Below are 25,276 nucleotides of genomic sequence, written 5' to 3'. Positions count from 1 at the left end.
CCAATAGTGTGTAAAACAAAAGCACTGAAAGAATAATTGAATACATACCCGGCCATTTATCCAGTGGTTTTCCTTCCAGGACAGCTGAGATTATTCCTGGCCCTCCACAGGAATCATGTATCCATGAGGCTGATATCCAGTTTCAGTTCATCCAAACTCTATTTTACAGATTGATTGGATGAAAAAAAAGGACACAGAACATGTATGATGAGTACTTCAGAAATGAAAAAAACATGTATCCTCCAATAGTGTGTATAACAAAAGTACTGAAAGTATAATTGAATACATACCCGGCCATTTATCCAGCGGTTTTCCTTCCAGGACAGCTGAGATTATTCCTGGCCCTCCACAGGAATCATGTATCCATGAGGCTGATATCCAGTTTCTGCCTGCTGGTATATCTCCATGCCCTCTGCCTGCTGTTGATGCTGGAGGAGTTAAGGTAGATGGAGATCCATCTGGAAACACAAAAACACTTCTGAACGCATCTGTCAAGTAAACATGACCCGTTTTAAAAAATGATTGGAAGAAAATAAGGACATATTGTTCACATATACAGAACATGTATGATGAGTACTTTAGAAATTTAAAAAAACAAAAAACATTTATCTTCCAATAGTGTGTAAAACAAAAGCACTGAAAGAATAATTGAATACATACCCGGCCATTTATCCAGTGGTTTTCCTTCCAGGACAGCTGAGATTATTCCTGGCCCTCCACAGGAATCATGTATCCATGAGGCTGATATCCAGTTTCAGTTCATCCAAACTCTATTTTACAGATTGATTGGATGAAAAAAAAGGACATAGAACATGTATGATGAGTACTTCAAAAATGAAGAAAACATGTATCCTCCAATAGTGTGTAAAACAAAAGCACTGAAAGAATAATTGAATACATACCCAGCCATTTATCCAGCGGTTTTCCTTCCAGGACAGCTGAGATTATTCCTGGCCCTCCACAGGAATCATGTATCCATGAGGCTGATATCCAGTTTCTGCCAGCTGGTATATCTCCGTGCCCTCTGCCTGCTGTTGATGCTGGAGGAGTTAAGGTAGATGGAGATCCATCTGGAAACACAAAAACACTTCTGAACGCATCTGTCAAGTAAACATGACCTGTTCATTCACTTCATCCAAACTTTATTTTAAAAATTGATTGGAAGAAAAAAAAGGACATATTGTTCACATATACAGAACATGTATGATGAGTACTTTAGAAACTAAAAAAAACAAAAAACATTTATCTTCCAATAGTGTGTAAAACAAAAGCACTGAAAGAATAATTGAATAATACCCCGCCATTTATCCAGTGGTTTTCCTTCCAGGACAGCTGAGATTATTCCTGGCCCTCCACAGGAATCATGTATCCATGAGGCTGATATCCAGTTTCAGTTCATCCAAACTCTATTTTACAGATTGATTGGATGAAAAAAAAGGACACAGAACATGTATGATGAGTACTTCAGAAATGAAAAAAACATGTATCCTCCAATAGTGTGTATAACAAAAGTACTGAAAGTATAATTGAATACATACCCGGCCATTTATCCAGCGGTTTTCCTTCCAGGACAGCTGATATTATTCCTGGCCCTCCACAGGAATCATGTATCCATGAGGCTGATATCCAGTTTCAGTTCATCCAAACTCTATTTTACAGATTGATTGGAAGAAAAAAAGGACATATTGTTCACATATACAGAACATGTATGATGAGTACTTTAGAAATTTAAAAAAACAAAAAACATTTATCTTCCAATAGTGTGTAAAACAAAAGCACTGAAAGAATAATTGAATACATACCCGGCCATTTATCCAGTGGTTTTCCTTCCAGGACAGCTGAGATTATTCCTGGCCCTCCACAGGAATCATGTATCCATGAGGCTGATATCCAGTTTCAGTTCATCCAAACTCTATTTTACAGATTGATTGGATGAAAAAAAAGGACACAGAACATGTATGATGAGTACTTCAGAAATGAAAAAAACATGTATCCTCCAATAGTGTGTATAACAAAAGTACTGAAAGTATAATTGAATACATACCCGGCCATTTATCCAGCGGTTTTCCTTCCAGGACAGCTGAGATTATTCCTGGCCCTCCACAGGAATCATGTATCCATGAGGCTGATCTCCAGTTTCTGCCTGCTGGTATATCTCCGTGCCCTCTGCCTGCTGTTGACGCTGGAGGAGTTAAGGTAGATGGAGATCCATCTGGAAACACAAAAACACTTCTGAACGCATCTGTCAAGTAAACATGACCTGTTCATTCACTTCATCCAAACTTTATTATAAAAATTGATTAGAAGAAAAAAAGGACATATTGTTCACATATACAGAACATGTATGATGAGTACTTTAGAAATTTAAAAAAACAAAAAACATTTATCTTCCAATAGTGTGTAAAACAAAAGCACTGAAAGAATAATTGAATACATACCCGGCCATTTATCCAGTGGTTTTCCTTCCAGGACAGCTGAGATTATTCCTGGCCCTCCACAGGAATCATGTATCCATGAGGCTGATATCCAGTTTCAGTTCATCCAAACTCTATTTTACAGATTGATTGGATGAAAAAAAAGGACATAGAACATGTATGATGAGTACTTCAAAAATGAAGAAAACATGTATCCTCCAATAGTGTGTAAAACAAAAGCACTGAAAGAATAATTGAATACATACCCGGCCATTTATCCAGCGGTTTTCCTTCCAGGACAGCTGAGATTATTCCTGGCCCTCCACAGGAATCATGTATCCATGAGGCTGATATCCAGTTTCAGTTCATCCAAACTCTATTTTACAGATTGATTGGATGAAAAAAAAGGACACAGAACATGTATGATGAGTACTTCAGAAATGAAAAAAACATGTATCCTCCAATAGTGTGTATAACAAAAGTACTGAAAGTATAATTGAATACATACCCGAACATTTATCCAGCGGTTTTCCTTCCAGGACAGCTGAGATTATTCCTGGCCCTCCACAGGAATCATGTATCCATGAGGCTGATCTCCAGTTTCTGCCTGCTGGTATATCTCCGTGCCCTCTGCCTGCTGTTGATGCTGGAGGAGTTAAGGTAGATGGAGATCCATCTGGAAACACAAAAACACTTCTGAACGCATCTGTCAAGTAAACATGACCTGTTCATTCACTTCATCCAAACTTTATTTAAAAAATTGATTGGAAGAAAAAAAGGACATATTGTTCACATATACAGAACATGTATGATGAGTACTTTAGAAATTTAAAAAAACAAAAAACATTTATCTTCCAATAGTGTGTAAAACAAAAGCACTGAAAGAATAATTGAATACATACCCGGCCATTTATCCAGTGGTTTTCCTTCCAGGACAGCTGAGATTATTCCTGGCCCTCCACAGGAATCATGTATCCATGAGGCTGATATCCAGTTTCAGTTCATCCAAACTCTATTTTACAGATTGATTGGATGAAAAAAAAGGACACAGAACATGTATGATGAGTACTTCAGAAATGAAAAAAACATGTATCCTCCAATAGTGTGTATAACAAAAGTACTGAAAGTATAATTGAATACATACCCGGCCATTTATCCAGCGGTTTTCCTTCCAGGACAGCTGAGATTATTCCTGGCCCTCCACAGGAATCATGTATCCATGAGGCTGATATCCAGTTTCTGCCTGCTGGTATATCTCCATGCCCTCTGCCTGCTGTTGATGCTGGAGGAGTTAAGGTAGATGGAGATCCATCTGGAAACACAAAAACACTTCTGAACGCATCTGTCAAGTAAACATGACCCGTTTTAAAAAATGATTGGAAGAAAATAAGGACATATTGTTCACATATACAGAACATGTATGATGAGTACTTTAGAAATTTAAAAAAACAAAAAACATTTATCTTCCAATAGTGTGTAAAACAAAAGCACTGAAAGAATAATTGAATACATACCCGGCCATTTATCCAGTGGTTTTCCTTCCAGGACAGCTGAGATTATTCCTGGCCCTCCACAGGAATCATGTATCCATGAGGCTGATATCCAGTTTCAGTTCATCCAAACTCTATTTTACAGATTGATTGGATGAAAAAAAAGGACATAGAACATGTATGATGAGTACTTCAAAAATGAAGAAAACATGTATCCTCCAATAGTGTGTAAAACAAAAGCACTGAAAGAATAATTGAATACATACCCAGCCATTTATCCAGCGGTTTTCCTTCCAGGACAGCTGAGATTATTCCTGGCCCTCCACAGGAATCATGTATCCATGAGGCTGATATCCAGTTTCTGCCAGCTGGTATATCTCCGTGCCCTCTGCCTGCTGTTGATGCTGGAGGAGTTAAGGTAGATGGAGATCCATCTGGAAACACAAAAACACTTCTGAACGCATCTGTCAAGTAAACATGACCTGTTCATTCACTTCATCCAAACTTTATTTTAAAAATTGATTGGAAGAAAAAAAAGGACATATTGTTCACATATACAGAACATGTATGATGAGTACTTTAGAAACTAAAAAAAACAAAAAACATTTATCTTCCAATAGTGTGTAAAACAAAAGCACTGAAAGAATAATTGAATAATACCCCGCCATTTATCCAGTGGTTTTCCTTCCAGGACAGCTGAGATTATTCCTGGCCCTCCACAGGAATCATGTATCCATGAGGCTGATATCCAGTTTCAGTTCATCCAAACTCTATTTTACAGATTGATTGGATGAAAAAAAAGGACACAGAACATGTATGATGAGTACTTCAGAAATGAAAAAAACATGTATCCTCCAATAGTGTGTATAACAAAAGTACTGAAAGTATAATTGAATACATACCCGGCCATTTATCCAGCGGTTTTCCTTCCAGGACAGCTGATATTATTCCTGGCCCTCCACAGGAATCATGTATCCATGAGGCTGATATCCAGTTTCAGTTCATCCAAACTCTATTTTACAGATTGATTGGAAGAAAAAAAGGACATATTGTTCACATATACAGAACATGTATGATGAGTACTTTAGAAATTTAAAAAAACAAAAAACATTTATCTTCCAATAGTGTGTAAAACAAAAGCACTGAAAGAATAATTGAATACATACCCGGCCATTTATCCAGTGGTTTTCCTTCCAGGACAGCTGAGATTATTCCTGGCCCTCCACAGGAATCATGTATCCATGAGGCTGATATCCAGTTTCAGTTCATCCAAACTCTATTTTACAGATTGATTGGATGAAAAAAAAGGACACAGAACATGTATGATGAGTACTTCAGAAATGAAAAAAACATGTATCCTCCAATAGTGTGTATAACAAAAGTACTGAAAGTATAATTGAATACATACCCGGCCATTTATCCAGCGGTTTTCCTTCCAGGACAGCTGAGATTATTCCTGGCCCTCCACAGGAATCATGTATCCATGAGGCTGATCTCCAGTTTCTGCCTGCTGGTATATCTCCGTGCCCTCTGCCTGCTGTTGACGCTGGAGGAGTTAAGGTAGATGGAGATCCATCTGGAAACACAAAAACACTTCTGAACGCATCTGTCAAGTAAACATGACCTGTTCATTCACTTCATCCAAACTTTATTATAAAAATTGATTAGAAGAAAAAAAGGACATATTGTTCACATATACAGAACATGTATGATGAGTACTTTAGAAATTTAAAAAAACAAAAAACATTTATCTTCCAATAGTGTGTAAAACAAAAGCACTGAAAGAATAATTGAATACATACCCGGCCATTTATCCAGTGGTTTTCCTTCCAGGACAGCTGAGATTATTCCTGGCCCTCCACAGGAATCATGTATCCATGAGGCTGATATCCAGTTTCAGTTCATCCAAACTCTATTTTACAGATTGATTGGATGAAAAAAAAGGACATAGAACATGTATGATGAGTACTTCAAAAATGAAGAAAACATGTATCCTCCAATAGTGTGTAAAACAAAAGCACTGAAAGAATAATTGAATACATACCCGGCCATTTATCCAGCGGTTTTCCTTCCAGGACAGCTGAGATTATTCCTGGCCCTCCACAGGAATCATGTATCCATGAGGCTGATATCCAGTTTCAGTTCATCCAAACTCTATTTTACAGATTGATTGGATGAAAAAAAAGGACACAGAACATGTATGATGAGTACTTCAGAAATGAAAAAAACATGTATCCTCCAATAGTGTGTATAACAAAAGTACTGAAAGTATAATTGAATACATACCCGAACATTTATCCAGCGGTTTTCCTTCCAGGACAGCTGAGATTATTCCTGGCCCTCCACAGGAATCATGTATCCATGAGGCTGATCTCCAGTTTCTGCCTGCTGGTATATCTCCGTGCCCTCTGCCTGCTGTTGATGCTGGAGGAGTTAAGGTAGATGGAGATCCATCTGGAAACACAAAAACACTTCTGAACGCATCTGTCAAGTAAACATGACCTGTTCATTCACTTCATCCAAACTTTATTTAAAAAATTGATTGGAAGAAAAAAAGGACATATTGTTCACATATACAGAACATGTATGATGAGTACTTTAGAAATTTAAAAAAACAAAAAACATTTATCTTCCAATAGTGTGTAAAACAAAAGCACTGAAAGAATAATTGAATACATACCCGGCCATTTATCCAGTGGTTTTCCTTCCAGGACAGCTGAGATTATTCCTGGCCCTCCACAGGAATCATGTATCCATGAGGCTGATATCCAGTTTCAGTTCATCCAAACTCTATTTTACAGATTGATTGGATGAAAAAAAAGGACACAGAACATGTATGATGAGTACTTCAGAAATGAAAAAAACATGTATCCTCCAATAGTGTGTATAACAAAAGTACTGAAAGTATAATTGAATACATACCCGGCCATTTATCCAGCGGTTTTCCTTCCAGGACAGCTGAGATTATTCCTGGCCCTCCACAGGAATCATGTATCCATGAGGCTGATCTCCAGTTTCTGCCTGCTGGTATATCTCCGTGCCCTCTGCCTGCTGTTGACGCTGGAGGAGTTAAGGTAGATGGAGATCCATCTGGAAACACAAAAACACTTCTGAACGCATCTGTCAAGTAAACATGACCTGTTCATTCACTTCATCCAAACTTTATTATAAAAATTGATTAGAAGAAAAAAAGGACATATTGTTCACATATACAGAACATGTATGATGAGTACTTTAGAAATTTAAAAAAACAAAAAACATTTATCTTCCAATAGTGTGTAAAACAAAAGCACTGAAAGAATAATTGAATACATACCCGGCCATTTATCCAGTGGTTTTCCTTCCAGGACAGCTGAGATTATTCCTGGCCCTCCACAGGAATCATGTATCCATGAGGCTGATATCCAGTTTCAGTTCATCCAAACTCTATTTTACAGATTGATTGGATGAAAAAAAAGGACATAGAACATGTATGATGAGTACTTCAAAAATGAAGAAAACATGTATCCTCCAATAGTGTGTAAAACAAAAGCACTGAAAGAATAATTGAATACATACCCAGCCATTTATCCAGCGGTTTTCCTTCCAGGACAGCTGAGATTATTCCTGGCCCTCCACAGGAATCATGTATCCATGAGGCTGATATCCAGTTTCTGCCAGCTGGTATATCTCCGTGCCCTCTGCCTGCTGTTGATGCTGGAGGAGTTAAGGTAGATGGAGATCCATCTGGAAACACAAAAACACTTCTGAACGCATCTGTCAAGTAAACATGACCTGTTCATTCACTTCATCCAAACTTTATTTTAAAAATTGATTGGAAGAAAAAAAAGGACATATTGTTCACATATACAGAACATGTATGATGAGTACTTTAGAAACTAAAAAAAACAAAAAACATTTATCTTCCAATAGTGTGTAAAACAAAAGCACTGAAAGAATAATTGAATAATACCCCGCCATTTATCCAGTGGTTTTCCTTCCAGGACAGCTGAGATTATTCCTGGCCCTCCACAGGAATCATGTATCCATGAGGCTGATATCCAGTTTCAGTTCATCCAAACTCTATTTTACAGATTGATTGGATGAAAAAAAAGGACATAGAACATGTATGATGAGTACTTCAAAAATGAAGAAAACATGTATCCTCCAATAGTGTGTAAAACAAAAGCACTGAAAGAATAATTGAATACATACCCGGCCATTTATCCAGCGGTTTTCCTTCCAGGACAGCTGAGATTATTCCTGGCCCTCCACAGGAATCATGTATCCATGAGGCTGATATCCAGTTTCAGTTCATCCAAACTCTATTTTACAGATTGATTGGATGAAAAAAAAGGACACAGAACATGTATGATGAGTACTTCAGAAATGAAAAAAACATGTATCCTCCAATAGTGTGTATAACAAAAGTACTGAAAGTATAATTGAATACATACCCGAACATTTATCCAGCGGTTTTCCTTCCAGGACAGCTGAGATTATTCCTGGCCCTCCACAGGAATCATGTATCCATGAGGCTGATCTCCAGTTTCTGCCTGCTGGTATATCTCCGTGCCCTCTGCCTGCTGTTGATGCTGGAGGAGTTAAGGTAGATGGAGATCCATCTGGAAACACAAAAACACTTCTGAACGCATCTGTCAAGTAAACATGACCTGTTCATTCACTTCATCCAAACTTTATTTAAAAAATTGATTGGAAGAAAAAAAGGACATATTGTTCACATATACAGAACATGTATGATGAGTACTTTAGAAATTTAAAAAAACAAAAAACATTTATCTTCCAATAGTGTGTAAAACAAAAGCACTGAAAGAATAATTGAATACATACCCGGCCATTTATCCAGTGGTTTTCCTTCCAGGACAGCTGAGATTATTCCTGGCCCTCCACAGGAATCATGTATCCATGAGGCTGATATCCAGTTTCAGTTCATCCAAACTCTATTTTACAGATTGATTGGATGAAAAAAAAGGACACAGAACATGTATGATGAGTACTTCAGAAATGAAAAAAACATGTATCCTCCAATAGTGTGTATAACAAAAGTACTGAAAGTATAATTGAATACATACCCGGCCATTTATCCAGCGGTTTTCCTTCCAGGACAGCTGAGATTATTCCTGGCCCTCCACAGGAATCATGTATCCATGAGGCTGATCTCCAGTTTCTGCCTGCTGGTATATCTCCGTGCCCTCTGCCTGCTGTTGACGCTGGAGGAGTTAAGGTAGATGGAGATCCATCTGGAAACACAAAAACACTTCTGAACGCATCTGTCAAGTAAACATGACCTGTTCATTCACTTCATCCAAACTTTATTATAAAAATTGATTAGAAGAAAAAAAGGACATATTGTTCACATATACAGAACATGTATGATGAGTACTTTAGAAACTAAAAAAAACAAAAAACATTTATCTTCCAATAGTGTGTAAAACAAAAGCACTGAAAGAATAATTGAATACATACCCGGCCATTTATCCAGTGGTTTTCCTTCCAGGACAGCTGAGATTATTCCTGGCCCTCCACAGGAATCATGTATCCATGAGGCTGATATCCAGTTTCAGTTCATCCAAACTCTATTTTACAGATTGATTGGATGAAAAAAAAGGACACAGAACATGTATGATGAGTACTTCAGAAATGAAAAAAACATGTATCCTCCAATAGTGTGTATAACAAAAGTACTGAAAGTATAATTGAATACATACCCGGCCATTTATCCAGCGGTTTTCCTTCCAGGACAGCTGAGATTATTCCTGGCCCTCCACAGGAATCATGTATCCATGAGGCTGATATCCAGTTTCTGCCTGCTGGTATATCTCCATGCCCTCTGCCTGCTGTTGATGCTGGAGGAGTTAAGGTAGATGGAGATCCATCTGGAAACACAAAAACACTTCTGAACGCATCTGTCAAGTAAACATGACCCGTTTTAAAAAATGATTGGAAGAAAATAAGGACATATTGTTCACATATACAGAACATGTATGATGAGTACTTTAGAAATTTAAAAAAACAAAAAACATTTATCTTCCAATAGTGTGTAAAACAAAAGCACTGAAAGAATAATTGAATACATACCCGGCCATTTATCCAGTGGTTTTCCTTCCAGGACAGCTGAGATTATTCCTGGCCCTCCACAGGAATCATGTATCCATGAGGCTGATATCCAGTTTCAGTTCATCCAAACTCTATTTTACAGATTGATTGGATGAAAAAAAAGGACATAGAACATGTATGATGAGTACTTCAAAAATGAAGAAAACATGTATCCTCCAATAGTGTGTAAAACAAAAGCACTGAAAGAATAATTGAATACATACCCAGCCATTTATCCAGCGGTTTTCCTTCCAGGACAGCTGAGATTATTCCTGGCCCTCCACAGGAATCATGTATCCATGAGGCTGATATCCAGTTTCTGCCAGCTGGTATATCTCCGTGCCCTCTGCCTGCTGTTGATGCTGGAGGAGTTAAGGTAGATGGAGATCCATCTGGAAACACAAAAACAGTTCTGAACGCATCTGTCAAGTAAACATGACCTGTTCATTCACTTCATCCAAACTTTATTTTAAAAATTGATTGGAAGAAAAAAAAGGACATATTGTTCACATATACAGAACATGTATGATGAGTACTTTAGAAACTAAAAAAAACAAAAAACATTTATCTTCCAATAGTGTGTAAAACAAAAGCACTGAAAGAATAATTGAATAATACCCCGCCATTTATCCAGTGGTTTTCCTTCCAGGACAGCTGAGATTATTCCTGGCCCTCCACAGGAATCATGTATCCATGAGGCTGATATCCAGTTTCAGTTCATCCAAACTCTATTTTACAGATTGATTGGATGAAAAAAAAGGACACAGAACATGTATGATGAGTACTTCAGAAATGAAAAAAACATGTATCCTCCAATAGTGTGTATAACAAAAGTACTGAAAGTATAATTGAATACATACCCGGCCATTTATCCAGCGGTTTTCCTTCCAGGACAGCTGATATTATTCCTGGCCCTCCACAGGAATCATGTATCCATGAGGCTGATATCCAGTTTCAGTTCATCCAAACTCTATTTTACAGATTGATTGGAAGAAAAAAAGGACATATTGTTCACATATACAGAACATGTATGATGAGTACTTTAGAAATTTAAAAAAACAAAAAACATTTATCTTCCAATAGTGTGTAAAACAAAAGCACTGAAAGAATAATTGAATACATACCCGGCCATTTATCCAGTGGTTTTCCTTCCAGGACAGCTGAGATTATTCCTGGCCCTCCACAGGAATCATGTATCCATGAGGCTGATATCCAGTTTCAGTTCATCCAAACTCTATTTTACAGATTGATTGGATGAAAAAAAAGGACACAGAACATGTATGATGAGTACTTCAGAAATGAAAAAAACATGTATCCTCCAATAGTGTGTATAACAAAAGTACTGAAAGTATAATTGAATACATACCCGGCCATTTATCCAGCGGTTTTCCTTCCAGGACAGCTGAGATTATTCCTGGCCCTCCACAGGAATCATGTATCCATGAGGCTGATCTCCAGTTTCTGCCTGCTGGTATATCTCCGTGCCCTCTGCCTGCTGTTGACGCTGGAGGAGTTAAGGTAGATGGAGATCCATCTGGAAACACAAAAACACTTCTGAACGCATCTGTCAAGTAAACATGACCTGTTCATTCACTTCATCCAAACTTTATTATAAAAATTGATTAGAAGAAAAAAAGGACATATTGTTCACATATACAGAACATGTATGATGAGTACTTTAGAAATTTAAAAAAACAAAAAACATTTATCTTCCAATAGTGTGTAAAACAAAAGCACTGAAAGAATAATTGAATACATACCCGGCCATTTATCCAGTGGTTTTCCTTCCAGGACAGCTGAGATTATTCCTGGCCCTCCACAGGAATCATGTATCCATGAGGCTGATATCCAGTTTCAGTTCATCCAAACTCTATTTTACAGATTGATTGGATGAAAAAAAAGGACATAGAACATGTATGATGAGTACTTCAAAAATGAAGAAAACATGTATCCTCCAATAGTGTGTAAAACAAAAGCACTGAAAGAATAATTGAATACATACCCGGCCATTTATCCAGCGGTTTTCCTTCCAGGACAGCTGAGATTATTCCTGGCCCTCCACAGGAATCATGTATCCATGAGGCTGATATCCAGTTTCAGTTCATCCAAACTCTATTTTACAGATTGATTGGATGAAAAAAAAGGACACAGAACATGTATGATGAGTACTTCAGAAATGAAAAAAACATGTATCCTCCAATAGTGTGTATAACAAAAGTACTGAAAGTATAATTGAATACATACCCGAACATTTATCCAGCGGTTTTCCTTCCAGGACAGCTGAGATTATTCCTGGCCCTCCACAGGAATCATGTATCCATGAGGCTGATCTCCAGTTTCTGCCTGCTGGTATATCTCCGTGCCCTCTGCCTGCTGTTGATGCTGGAGGAGTTAAGGTAGATGGAGATCCATCTGGAAACACAAAAACACTTCTGAACGCATCTGTCAAGTAAACATGACCTGTTCATTCACTTCATCCAAACTTTATTTAAAAAATTGATTGGAAGAAAAAAAGGACATATTGTTCACATATACAGAACATGTATGATGAGTACTTTAGAAATTTAAAAAAACAAAAAACATTTATCTTCCAATAGTGTGTAAAACAAAAGCACTGAAAGAATAATTGAATACATACCCGGCCATTTATCCAGTGGTTTTCCTTCCAGGACAGCTGAGATTATTCCTGGCCCTCCACAGGAATCATGTATCCATGAGGCTGATATCCAGTTTCAGTTCATCCAAACTCTATTTTACAGATTGATTGGATGAAAAAAAAGGACACAGAACATGTATGATGAGTACTTCAGAAATGAAAAAAACATGTATCCTCCAATAGTGTGTATAACAAAAGTACTGAAAGTATAATTGAATACATACCCGGCCATTTATCCAGCGGTTTTCCTTCCAGGACAGCTGAGATTATTCCTGGCCCTCCACAGGAATCATGTATCCATGAGGCTGATCTCCAGTTTCTGCCTGCTGGTATATCTCCGTGCCCTCTGCCTGCTGTTGACGCTGGAGGAGTTAAGGTAGATGGAGATCCATCTGGAAACACAAAAACACTTCTGAACGCATCTGTCAAGTAAACATGACCTGTTCATTCACTTCATCCAAACTTTATTATAAAAATTGATTAGAAGAAAAAAAGGACATATTGTTCACATATACAGAACATGTATGATGAGTACTTTAGAAACTAAAAAAAACAAAAAACATTTATCTTCCAATAGTGTGTAAAACAAAAGCACTGAAAGAATAATTGAATACATACCCGGCCATTTATCCAGTGGTTTTCCTTCCAGGACAGCTGAGATTATTCCTGGCCCTCCACAGGAATCATGTATCCATGAGGCTGATATCCAGTTTCAGTTCATCCAAACTCTATTTTACAGATTGATTGGATGAAAAAAAAGGACACAGAACATGTATGATGAGTACTTCAGAAATGAAAAAAACATGTATCCTCCAATAGTGTGTATAACAAAAGTACTGAAAGTATAATTGAATACATACCCGGCCATTTATCCAGCGGTTTTCCTTCCAGGACAGCTGAGATTATTCCTGGCCCTCCACAGGAATCATGTATCCATGAGGCTGATATCCAGTTTCTGCCTGCTGGTATATCTCCATGCCCTCTGCCTGCTGTTGATGCTGGAGGAGTTAAGGTAGATGGAGATCCATCTGGAAACACAAAAACACTTCTGAACGCATCTGTCAAGTAAACATGACCCGTTTTAAAAAATGATTGGAAGAAAATAAGGACATATTGTTCACATATACAGAACATGTATGATGAGTACTTTAGAAATTTAAAAAAACAAAAAACATTTATCTTCCAATAGTGTGTAAAACAAAAGCACTGAAAGAATAATTGAATACATACCCGGCCATTTATCCAGTGGTTTTCCTTCCAGGACAGCTGAGATTATTCCTGGCCCTCCACAGGAATCATGTATCCATGAGGCTGATATCCAGTTTCAGTTCATCCAAACTCTATTTTACAGATTGATTGGATGAAAAAAAAGGACATAGAACATGTATGATGAGTACTTCAAAAATGAAGAAAACATGTATCCTCCAATAGTGTGTAAAACAAAAGCACTGAAAGAATAATTGAATACATACCCAGCCATTTATCCAGCGGTTTTCCTTCCAGGACAGCTGAGATTATTCCTGGCCCTCCACAGGAATCATGTATCCATGAGGCTGATATCCAGTTTCTGCCAGCTGGTATATCTCCGTGCCCTCTGCCTGCTGTTGATGCTGGAGGAGTTAAGGTAGATGGAGATCCATCTGGAAACACAAAAACACTTCTGAACGCATCTGTCAAGTAAACATGACCTGTTCATTCACTTCATCCAAACTTTATTTTAAAAATTGATTGGAAGAAAAAAAAGGACATATTGTTCACATATACAGAACATGTATGATGAGTACTTTAGAAACTAAAAAAAACAAAAAACATTTATCTTCCAATAGTGTGTAAAACAAAAGCACTGAAAGAATAATTGAATAATACCCCGCCATTTATCCAGTGGTTTTCCTTCCAGGACAGCTGAGATTATTCCTGGCCCTCCACAGGAATCATGTATCCATGAGGCTGATATCCAGTTTCAGTTCATCCAAACTCTATTTTACAGATTGATTGGATGAAAAAAAAGGACACAGAACATGTATGATGAGTACTTCAGAAATGAAAAAAACATGTATCCTCCAATAGTGTGTATAACAAAAGTACTGAAAGTATAATTGAATACATACCCGGCCATTTATCCAGCGGTTTTCCTTCCAGGACAGCTGATATTATTCCTGGCCCTCCACAGGAATCATGTATCCATGAGGCTGATATCCAGTTTCAGTTCATCCAAACTCTATTTTACAGATTGATTGGAAGAAAAAAAGGACATATTGTTCACATATACAGAACATGTATGATGAGTACTTTAGAAATTTAAAAAAACAAAAAACATTTATCTTCCAATAGTGTGTAAAACAAAAGCACTGAAAGAATAATTGAATACATACCCGGCCATTTATCCAGTGGTTTTCCTTCCAGGACAGCTGAGATTATTCCTGGCCCTCCACAGGAATCATGTATCCATGAGGCTGATATCCAGTTTCAGTTCATCCAAACTCTATTTTACAGATTGATTGGATGAAAAAAAAGGACACAGAACATGTATGATGAGTACTTCAGAAATGAAAAAAACATGTATCCTCCAATAGTGTGTATAACAAAAGTACTGAAAGTATAATTGAATACATACCCGGCCATTTATCCAGCGGTTTTCCTTCCAGGACAGCTGAGATTATTCCTGGCCCTCCACAGGAATCATGTATCCATGAGGCTGATCTCCAGTTTCTGCCTGCTGGTATATCTCCGTGCCCTCTGCCTGCTGTTGACGCTGGAGGAGTTAAGGTAGATGGAGATCCATCTGGAAACACAAAAACACTTCTGAACGCATCTGTCAAGTAAACATGACCTGTTCATTCACTTCATCCAAACTTTATTATAAAAATTGATTAGAAGAAAAAAAGGACATATTGTTCACATATACAGAACATGTATGATGAGTACTTTAGAAATTTAAAAAAACAAAAAACATTTATCTTCCAATAGTGTGTAAAACAAAAGCACTGAAAGAATAATTGAATACATACCCGGCCATTTATCCAGTGGTTTTCCTTCCAGGACAGCTGAGATTATTCCTGGCCCTCCACAGGAATCATGTATCCATGAGGCTGATATCCAGTTTCAGTTCATCCAAACTCTATTTTACAGATTGATTGGATGAAAAAAAAGGACATAGAACATGTATGATGAGTACTTCAAAAATGAAGAAAACATGTATCCTCCAATAGTGTGTAAAACAAAAGCACTGAAAGAATAATTGAATACATACCCGGCCATTTATCCAGCGGTTTTCCTTCCAGGACAGCTGAGATTATTCCTGGCCCTCCACAGGAATCATGTATCCATGAGGCTGATATCCAGTTTCTGCCTGCTGGTATATCTCCATGCCCTCTGCCTGCTGTTGACGCTGGAGGAGTTAAGGTAGATGGAGATCCATCTGGAAACACAAAAACACTTCTGAACGCATCTGTCAAGTAAACATGACCTGTTCATTCACTTCATCCAAACTTTATTTTAAAAAATGATTGGAAGAAAATAAGGACATATTGTTCACATATACAGAACATGTATGATGAGTACTTTAGAAATTTAAAAAAACAAAAAACATTTATCTTCCAATGGTGTGTAAAACAAAAGCACTGAAAGAATAATTGAATACATACCCGGCCATTTATCCAGTGGTTTTCCTTCCAGGACAGCTGAGATTATTCCTGGCCCTCCACAGGAATCATGTATCCATGAGGCTGATATCAAGTTTCACTTCATCCAAACACTATTTTACAAGTTGATTGGATGAAAAAAAGGACGCAGAACATGTATGATGAGTACTTCAGAAATGAAAAAAACATGTATCCTCCAATAGTGTGTATAACAAAAGTACTGAAAGTATAATTGAATACATACCCGGCCATTTATCCAGTGGTTTTCCTTCCAGGACAGCTGAGATTATTCCTGGCCCTCTACAGGAATCATGTATCCATGAGTCTAATATCCAGTTTCTGCCTGCTGGTATATCTCCATACCCTCTGCCTGCTGTTGATTCTGGAGGAGTTAAGGTAGATGGAGATCCATCTGGAAACACAAAAACACTTCTGAACGCATCTGTCAAGTAAACATTACCTTTTGATTCACTTCATCCAGACTCTGTTAACTCTTCATTTGCACATGTACAGGTCAAAATCAGCAGTAAGACACATTTTTCAACCAAAAAAACCCAAACGAAAAGGCCTTAATATAGTTCAAAGTTTGCATTAACAATTGGATAAATATTTTTTACCAACCAACAAGAAACTTTAGGTTATTTGCTCTCCATCTTCAGTTACGAAAAACATTCAAATAAATACTTACCACCAAACAATTTGGGTCATAATTAGGATCAATTTACGAAGTTTAGTACTTTTTGTACTGTTGTTTGAAGGTTTAAAGTGAATTTGGTTCTCACTATCTCGGTAAGTCTTGTCCTCACTGCCGCTTGTACTGAAATGAGAGCTTCTGATCCAAGCTCGTATATCTTTGAATTTCTTTCCTGTGATGCAATGAGTTCTAAATTCTAAGCTCTCTCTATGATGACATACATAACCAAAGTTCCATGAAAAATTCCATAGTCCACATTATGCTGAACTCAATTGTATTACAATTGCATTTTATACAAGATTTGCAAATGATACTATTATTTTATTTTTTATAATTATTAATAATAATAAATCATAATATTAATTAATCAATTCAGAAGGGATGGGTGATCTCCATCAGTTAATGTTTAATTAAGGTGCTGATTTTAAAAACTTTGGCCTTTTTACTGTCTTTATTAGTGTTATATGCAAGCTTTATATTAAGCTATGTTTAATCACTTTCTCAGCTCAATACTGGCTTTAGCTTACTACCATGTTCTTATCATGAATCCTGAATGTAAAACTTAAAATAGTCAATACATAAAAAGGTGTTGACTATGTTTATAGACAATAGAGTCAGTCCCCAGTAAAGTTTGTCCTCAGTTTGTTTCCGATTGCCCAGCCCCTTGTTTTTGATGCCTTAAATGGCCAACAGTTGATTATTAAACCCAGACCCTGGCTCTGCACCTAGCAGGTAACCACCGTGAGCGGCTAGTCTTCCACACGATGCCATCGTCCCATGCACCCATTTTTTAAGTCTTCCCTACAATCAGAAATTGTGATTTCGATTTTTATCACAATTTTCTACAAATCAAGCTTGTGATATGTTCTCAATGTATACAGTAACATTTACAAAAATGACAAGAAAATACATCGTACCAGTTAAAACTTTAAATGCCAGAACATGTATGACTAGTACTTTAGAAATTAAAAAACATACATCCTCCAATAGTGTGTATAACAAAAGTACTGAAAGTATAATTGAATACATACCCGGCCATTTATCCAGTGGTTTTCCTTCCAGGACAGCTGAGATTATTCCTGGCCCTCCACAGGAATCATGTATCCATGAGTCTAATATCCAGTTTCTGCCTGCTGGTATATCTCCATACCCTCTGCCTGCTGTTGATTCTGGAGGAGTTAAGGTAGATGGAGATCCATCTGGAAACACAAAAACACTTCTGAACGCATCTGTCAAGTAAACATTACCTTTTGATTCACTTCATCCAGACTCTGTTAACTCTTCATTTGCACATGTACAGGTCAAAATCAGCAGTAAGACACATTTTTCAACCAAAAAAACCCAAACGAAAAGGCCTTAATATAGTTCAAAGTTTGCATTAACAATTGGATAAATATTTTTTACCAACCAACAAGAAACTTTAGGTTATTTGCTCTCCATCTTCAGTTACGAAAAACATTCAAATAAATACTTACCACCAAACAATTTGGGTCATAATTAGGATCAATTTACGAAGTTTAGTACTTTTTGTACTGTTGTTTGAAGGTTTAAAGTGAATTTGGTTCTCACTATCTCGGTAAGTCTTGTCCTCACTGCCGCTTGTACTGAAATGAGAGCTTCTGATCCAAGCTCGTATATCTTTGAATTTCTTTCCTGTGATGCAATGAGTTCTAAATTCTAAGCTCTCTCTATGATGACATACATAACCAAAGTTCCATGAAAAATTCCGTAGTCCACATTATGCTGAACTCAATTGTATTACAATTGCATTTTATACAAGATTTGCAAATGATACTATTATTTTATTTTTTATAATTATTAATAATAATAAATCATAATATTAATTAATCAATTCAGAAGGGATGGGTGATCTCCATCAGTTAATGTTTAATTAAGGTGCTGATTTTAAAAACTTTGGCCTTTTTACTGTCTTTATTAGTGTTATATGCAAGCTTTATATTAAGCTATGTTTAATCACTTTCTCAGCTCAATACTGGCTTTAGCTTACTACCATGTTCTTATCATGAATCTTGAATGTAAAACTTAAAATAGTCAATACATAAAAAGGTGTTGACTATGTTTATAGACAATAGAGTCAGTCCCCAGTAAAGTTTGTCCTCAGTTTGTTTCCGATTGCCCAGCCCCTTGTTTTTGATGCCTTAAATGGCCAACAGTTGATTATTAAACCCAGACCCTGCCTCTGCACCTAGCAGGTAACCACCGTGAGCGGCTAGTCTTCCACACGATGCCATCGTCCCATGCACCCATTTTTTAAGTCTTCCCTACAATCAGAAATTGTGATTTCGATTTTTATCACAATTTTCTACAAATCAAGCTTGTGATATGTTCTCAATGTATACAGTAACATTTACAAAAATGACTAGAAATTACATCATACCAGTTAAAACTTTAAATGCCAGAACTCTAAATTAATAGAATGAAAACTAATTTATAAATTAATTTCAAATGTATTAATTTCAAATGTATTTATCAAGAAGAAACACACCGATGGTGATATTATTGGTTTTAGTGTCAGTTTGACAGAAATCTGGTCATAAGTGTTGCTATATTTTGTGTCCTTCGGGTCGCCATAGTTGACATAGTTCACAGAATTTATGCAACAAGAGAAGCCAACAATGTCTCTATATTTTCTTTTAGCCATACGGCCGAAACATTTGCCTGTGAGCGTCATTTCATGTTCAGGTCTTGCATTGTATCTCTTGAGTATATTTAATAAGGTTACAACGTGAGACAACAATTGACACATTCGCGATGCTAACCGCTAGCGTTCCTATTCAAATTCTCATAGACGTTAGCATCAAGCTAACGGACTTTTCGGTTGTTTACCATTATGAGATGAATAACTTACGTTTTGCTGTCCGTTTAGTTTTTCAGTGCTTCCTTTATGAACGACTGGACAAAGAAACTTCAGCTTCTTTATTGGAGGAAAACTGTTAGCTATCTGTCGAGCTGTGTATCAGGCTAAAGAAGTCATGCTCACACAGGGGCAGAATAGACAGCGTGTGTAAATTAGTTGACAACAGCTCCTGGGTCAGTTGGGAGAAGCACAGCAAAAAACCGCGGCTTTGGCAATCACGTGATCGCGTTTTTTGAAATCGCGATTTCGATCAGAAACCAATAAATCGTTCAGCCTTAATGGAGATCCATCTGGAAACACAAAAACATTTCTTTACGCAACTGTCAAGTAAACATTACCTGATCATTTACTTCATCCAAACTCTGGTTTATATACTTGATTGGATGAAAAAAGTTTGGGTTGCTTAACGTAACCTTGGTTCTTTGATAACAGAGTGAGGTGTTTCACTGTGGGAATCGCCTTGGCGTGACCAATCTGGAAGCTCCAATGACAACGTCTGTCAGAGACAGACAGGTCGAACTGTATTCGGGGCACGCCCCCCTCATATATACAGTCGACCCACCCACCTCAAATCATTCATGACAGGTTTCTTACTGTGCCTATGCAAGGAGTGATGTGAAGATGAAACATCTCACTGTCATCAAAGAACCGAGGCATGAGTATCCTGAAGCAAACTGATAAGGCTGAACACCAAAATTCACACTGATTCTGGTGCGACAGTCTCCAGTACTGCCTGTGCCACAGACAGCCCTGAGACATCCAGCCTGTAAAATCTAACAAAAGTATGCAGCGTCGCCCAACTTGCTGCATCACAGATATCTGTGAAGTGTATTTTACATGCGACAATGTAATATAAATAAGTATTTGAAGTGTAAATGTGCTGCTGAAACATGTGAGCTATTGGTGGGACAAATGGTGTTCTTAAAGTTAGAGATTGGTTTAACATCAAAGACAATGTAGGGGTTTATTTATGAGGGCATTCCTTAAGACTGAGAAAGATAAACAATGTAGTATTGAAATGAGAACAGACACTTAGGCTACATTGGGGGAGATAAGAAGTTACCCTCATGGTGACCTGTGTAACCTTTGAAGCCAGATGTCCTGAGGAACCACAGGGGGTGCAGGACTGTAGGAGAGGCACATCTGAATGATCAAAGCCTAAATGAAGTCGTAAATGTACTGATGTTGTTGACCAATACTGTATAAATAAGAGGGTCTTCTCTTTGTTCGAGGGGATCACATTTGGCTGGTGACTCTCCCAGGTAACATGACTAACCTGGACTGATGCTGTTTCTTGACTTTGTAAATAAATGTCCTACATTACATGCAAGTCAGTGTCAGCGGATATTTCTTCATCATCTACACATCATCGTCTAAGGAGGAGAACTTAAGAAACTACACCTGCACTGAAACTCCTCTGAACAAAGCCCAGGAAGTGGCCATGCTCTGAGTGGAATGAGCTCTCAGGCCCTGAGGGGACTGCAAACCCCGTAGGCCAAAGAGATGGCTTCTACAATCCAGTGGGATAAGCCCAAGACACAAACAGTTCGTCGTCTTGTCTAAATGAAGCTGTTTTATTCACAAACGCATGCAGAGCGCGCACTGGGCACAAAGTGTTGAGCCTCCTTCTGATGAGAAAGGGAGGGGGATGAAAAGCTTTCAACTCCACTGTCGAGCACCTGCATGCCACATCCACCACTTTAGGTACAAAAGCCGGATTAGGCCGCAGGCAGACTTTAGTGAGCCCAGGAGCAAACTGTAAGCATGCCTGTAAATCACTTACACGCTTCGCTGTTGTTAAAGCCAGCAGTAATGCAGCCTTCAATGAAACAAACTTCAGCTGTACAAAGTAAAAAGTCAGGAGGTAATTTCACAGAGTTGTCACTTTTAAACCCAATAAGAGCATTTTCAACACTTTGTGGAGTAATAAACATGCAGTGTTGTTGTTAAAATGAAGTGTAAAAATGATGCGCCTCTCAACTCAAATTCTGTAAACTTCGCGGGGTTCTCACTAACAACCTGACGTCACCGGCTCGCAGTACCCACTGGCACTGACACTATCAGTGACGATCCACTGGCGATCCACGCTGTCACTGACACTATCAGTGACGATCCACTGGCACAACGTCACGCTGTCACTGACACGATCTGGTAAGTCCATCCATCCATCCATTTTCTACCGCTTATCCGGGGCCGGGTCGCGGGGGCAGCAGTCTAAGCAGAGACACCCAGACTTCCCTCACCCCAGACACCTCCTCCAGCTCTTCCGGTGGGACCCCAAGGCGTTCCCAAGCCAGCCGAGAGACATAGTCTCTCCAGCGTGTCCTGGGTCTACCCCGAGGCCTCCTCCCAGAGGGACATGCCCGGAATACCTCCCTAGGGAGTCGTCCAGGGGGCATCCGGACCAGATGCCCGAACCACCTCAACTGACTCCTCTCGATGTGGAGGAGTAACGACTCTACTCCGAGCTCCTCCCTGGTGACCGAGCTCCTCAACCTATCTCTAAGGGTGCGCCCAGCCACCCTACGGAGGAAGCCCATTTCGGCCGCTTGTATCCGAGATCTCGTTCTTTCGGTCATGACCCAAAGCTCATGACCATAGGTGACGGTAGGAACGAAGATCGACCGGTAAATCGAGAGCTTCGCCTTTCGGCTTAGCTCCTTCTTCACCACAACAGACCGATACAGCGACTGCATGACTGCAGACGCCGCACCGATCCGTCTGTCGATCTCCCGCTCCATCTTCCCCCCACTCGTGAACAAGACCCCGAGATACTTAAACTCCTCCACCTGGTAAGTTATATATCATAATGCAAGTATATGCATCACATTTGCAAGCATATTGTTCATTTTTTCAGTTTTAAGAATGAAAACAGTGTTCTGATGAAAATGTTCACATCACTACCGTATGTTGAACCGTGAATGCATTGCCAGTCAGTTTGGGCTTGCAACGTGATGTGAGGCTATGGCTTATGAGTTTAGTTAATAAAATGTGACTCGGTTTTTTAACCGTTTAAATTAGTGAACACACCTCGTTGTTCTAATTTCAGGGGAAATAAAAAAGCTAACTTACTAGTTTCTGGTGGTTACGTGGCTAATTATGCTAGGTTTTACTACGTTCAGATTATCTTCATTTTTATTAATAATAAACGACTACTCAGCCTTGTCGGTGACCGTAAATGAATTCACATTGAATTATGAAAGCTTCATTTTGATAACAGCTTCCAATTTAATCATTGTCAGCATGTACTCCCGTGGTTCCAGCACTAACGAGTTTACTGTTTCTGTGTTTAGACGGGTACCATGTTGGTGTGAGTTCAACTCGGGGGAGAACAAAAGTATGTGAAGTTGCCTGAGCTGACTTTTGACACATTCTTGAAAGAGGTTGAGTATTTTCGATCTTTTTAATGAACGCCGCATCTCGTTGCGTTGGCTCGAGTCGAGTCATTTTCTTTTGTTATTTACCACATAGCACTGGACCGGGTTAATGCTTTCTGTTCGATATGCATGTGTAACGGGAGTATTAAATGCACATATATTAGCCTCATCTGAGACCATTCATGTACAGTTTTTTTTTCCTCAACCTGCACCATAATCTAGATCTTTTGATTTGACAGGTTCTTCTCAATCATCATCATCATCATCATCTGTGCAGTCTGATGACACCATCATTTTGAATTTATCAGCATGTGACTCCTTTGAAGACCCTATGGCTGGAGAAGCAAGCCAACCTAAAAGGCCTTGTCGAATAAATTATGGAGGCAAAAGCGGTAATGGAATTAACTGGTATCTCTGGCATCTTTTAGGCTAACTAATGATTTTTAAGAACTGTCCACAGTTGTCTTTGTTTGTTGTTACAGATGATTGAGAAAATCCTCACAACTAAACCTGGGGGAGAACGCATCCTACGGGAGTATGGGAAAACCAAAAGTCTTTCTGATGCCACCAGAAGACAGATGGTTAATACACTCACATCTGAAATGACAGAAACACATGGGTAAGCAACTAGATTCAGTGAGATGCTAAATAATATTGAAATGAACTCAGCAGTATGTTTTATCTTGATTAGCACAATAATCGCTGTCATGTTTTTCTCAGGACATCTCCCCCCAAAAGTGTGCGAGTGACATACATGCTCAGGGCATAGTTGCACTTTTTCCTTATCTGGAAGATCCGTTCTCAAGACATGGATATGTGAGTGTTGCTATCATTGCTGTGTTATACTCTTATATCATTGTTGGAGTGTTGCTTATATGTTCATTTGTAATACAACAGGAACATTACTATGATCCAGAGAGTGGTACTGTTAGATAGATAGATAAAAATTCCTGTGCCAGTCAGCTCCCATTCTGCCATATAAACTATGCATATTAAAATATTTTAAAATATAATACAAGGAAAATGAAGCAGCCAACTTGGGAATTCACATAGACCAGAAAGAACTTGACTTGTAAAGGGTATATTTTGAAATAAGTTTTTTGTTTTAAGCAGGGGGACCAGGCCAGAGTCAACAACCTTTAAACAGTGTGGAAACGTCAACTGATGAGGATGTTGAAGCAGCCATTGCTCTTCTGAGATACACAGCGGATGAGGAGACTGTTCATGAGAAGATGAGAACCACCTTCACTTATCGCAGGACAATGGTCAATGATGCAGAAAAATCCGCCAATGTTTTCTTGGTTTTTCCCAAGATTTTTGGACACTCCTGGACTGGTAATTAAATATTTTTTAAGTCATAATGCCTAACAGTAATAGTAAATATATGGAGAGTGGTCCGAGAAGAAAGCATTCTGAGTATATGTAGCCGGTGGCACCGGAAACGTTGCTGTTCCCTGCTAGGTAGGGCAGGAACAATGAGGGAGCGTTTTGGTTTCCAGCCGGGAGGAGAGGGAAGGTGCACACCCTCGACCACGCTGGCTGTTTTTGTTTGTCCTGAGTTTGGGAGGACGGGTAAGCAGACATGCTTTGGTTTTATATTGTCCCATTAAGAGGTTTAAAGCGTGTCACTATCAGTGCTGGTTTTTGTTTTCAGTTGTTTTGGCTGAAACGTTCCGTGAAGGCTGTAGAAGCAGAGGGGGGTGCCCAGGTGTGTCTCCGTCACGGAGGTTATCGGTGAGACGCGGTTTTAACTGTTTTATTTAGGTCTGAAGTTGAGGAAGTTGCATTATGCTGTGTTCTTCATCCTTTCAGCAACAGTTCGGCCAGGCGTTGTGTCTGGTGGGGGATGCTGGGAGGGTTTTGGGCCCAGCGTACCAGGTACGGATCATTTATGTACGTCCGTTTAATAAAGCTTTAGCCAATTTTTAATTAATATTGTATATGGGATTTTGGTTGGGGAACTAATGTTTTTATTTCTGTTTTAGGGAGCCAGCAGAGATTTCCCTCTGCTGCTCTTACTGTGTGGGTTT

The 25,276-nt window shown here is 38.6% G+C and overlaps 1 long non-coding RNA gene across 1 annotated transcript; it reads left to right on the top strand.

Moving 5' to 3' along the window:
* Window positions 1-23,473: 23,473 nt before the first annotated feature.
* On the top strand, window positions 23,474-24,560 carry LOC306838400. The gene is made up of 3 exons (XR_013781080.1): window positions 23,474-23,865; window positions 23,967-24,062; window positions 24,357-24,560. It is a non-coding gene; the product is annotated as an uncharacterized lncRNA (long non-coding RNA).
* Window positions 24,561-25,276: the final 716 nt, after the last annotated feature.

Source organism: Symphodus melops (assembly GCF_947650265.1).
Source record: "Symphodus melops genome assembly, chromosome: 17".
In the NCBI taxonomy this organism is placed as follows: domain Eukaryota; kingdom Metazoa; phylum Chordata; class Actinopteri; order Labriformes; family Labridae; genus Symphodus; species Symphodus melops.
Note: the sequence above shows the minus strand (reverse complement) of the source record. Positions and strands in the feature narration are given on the sequence as shown.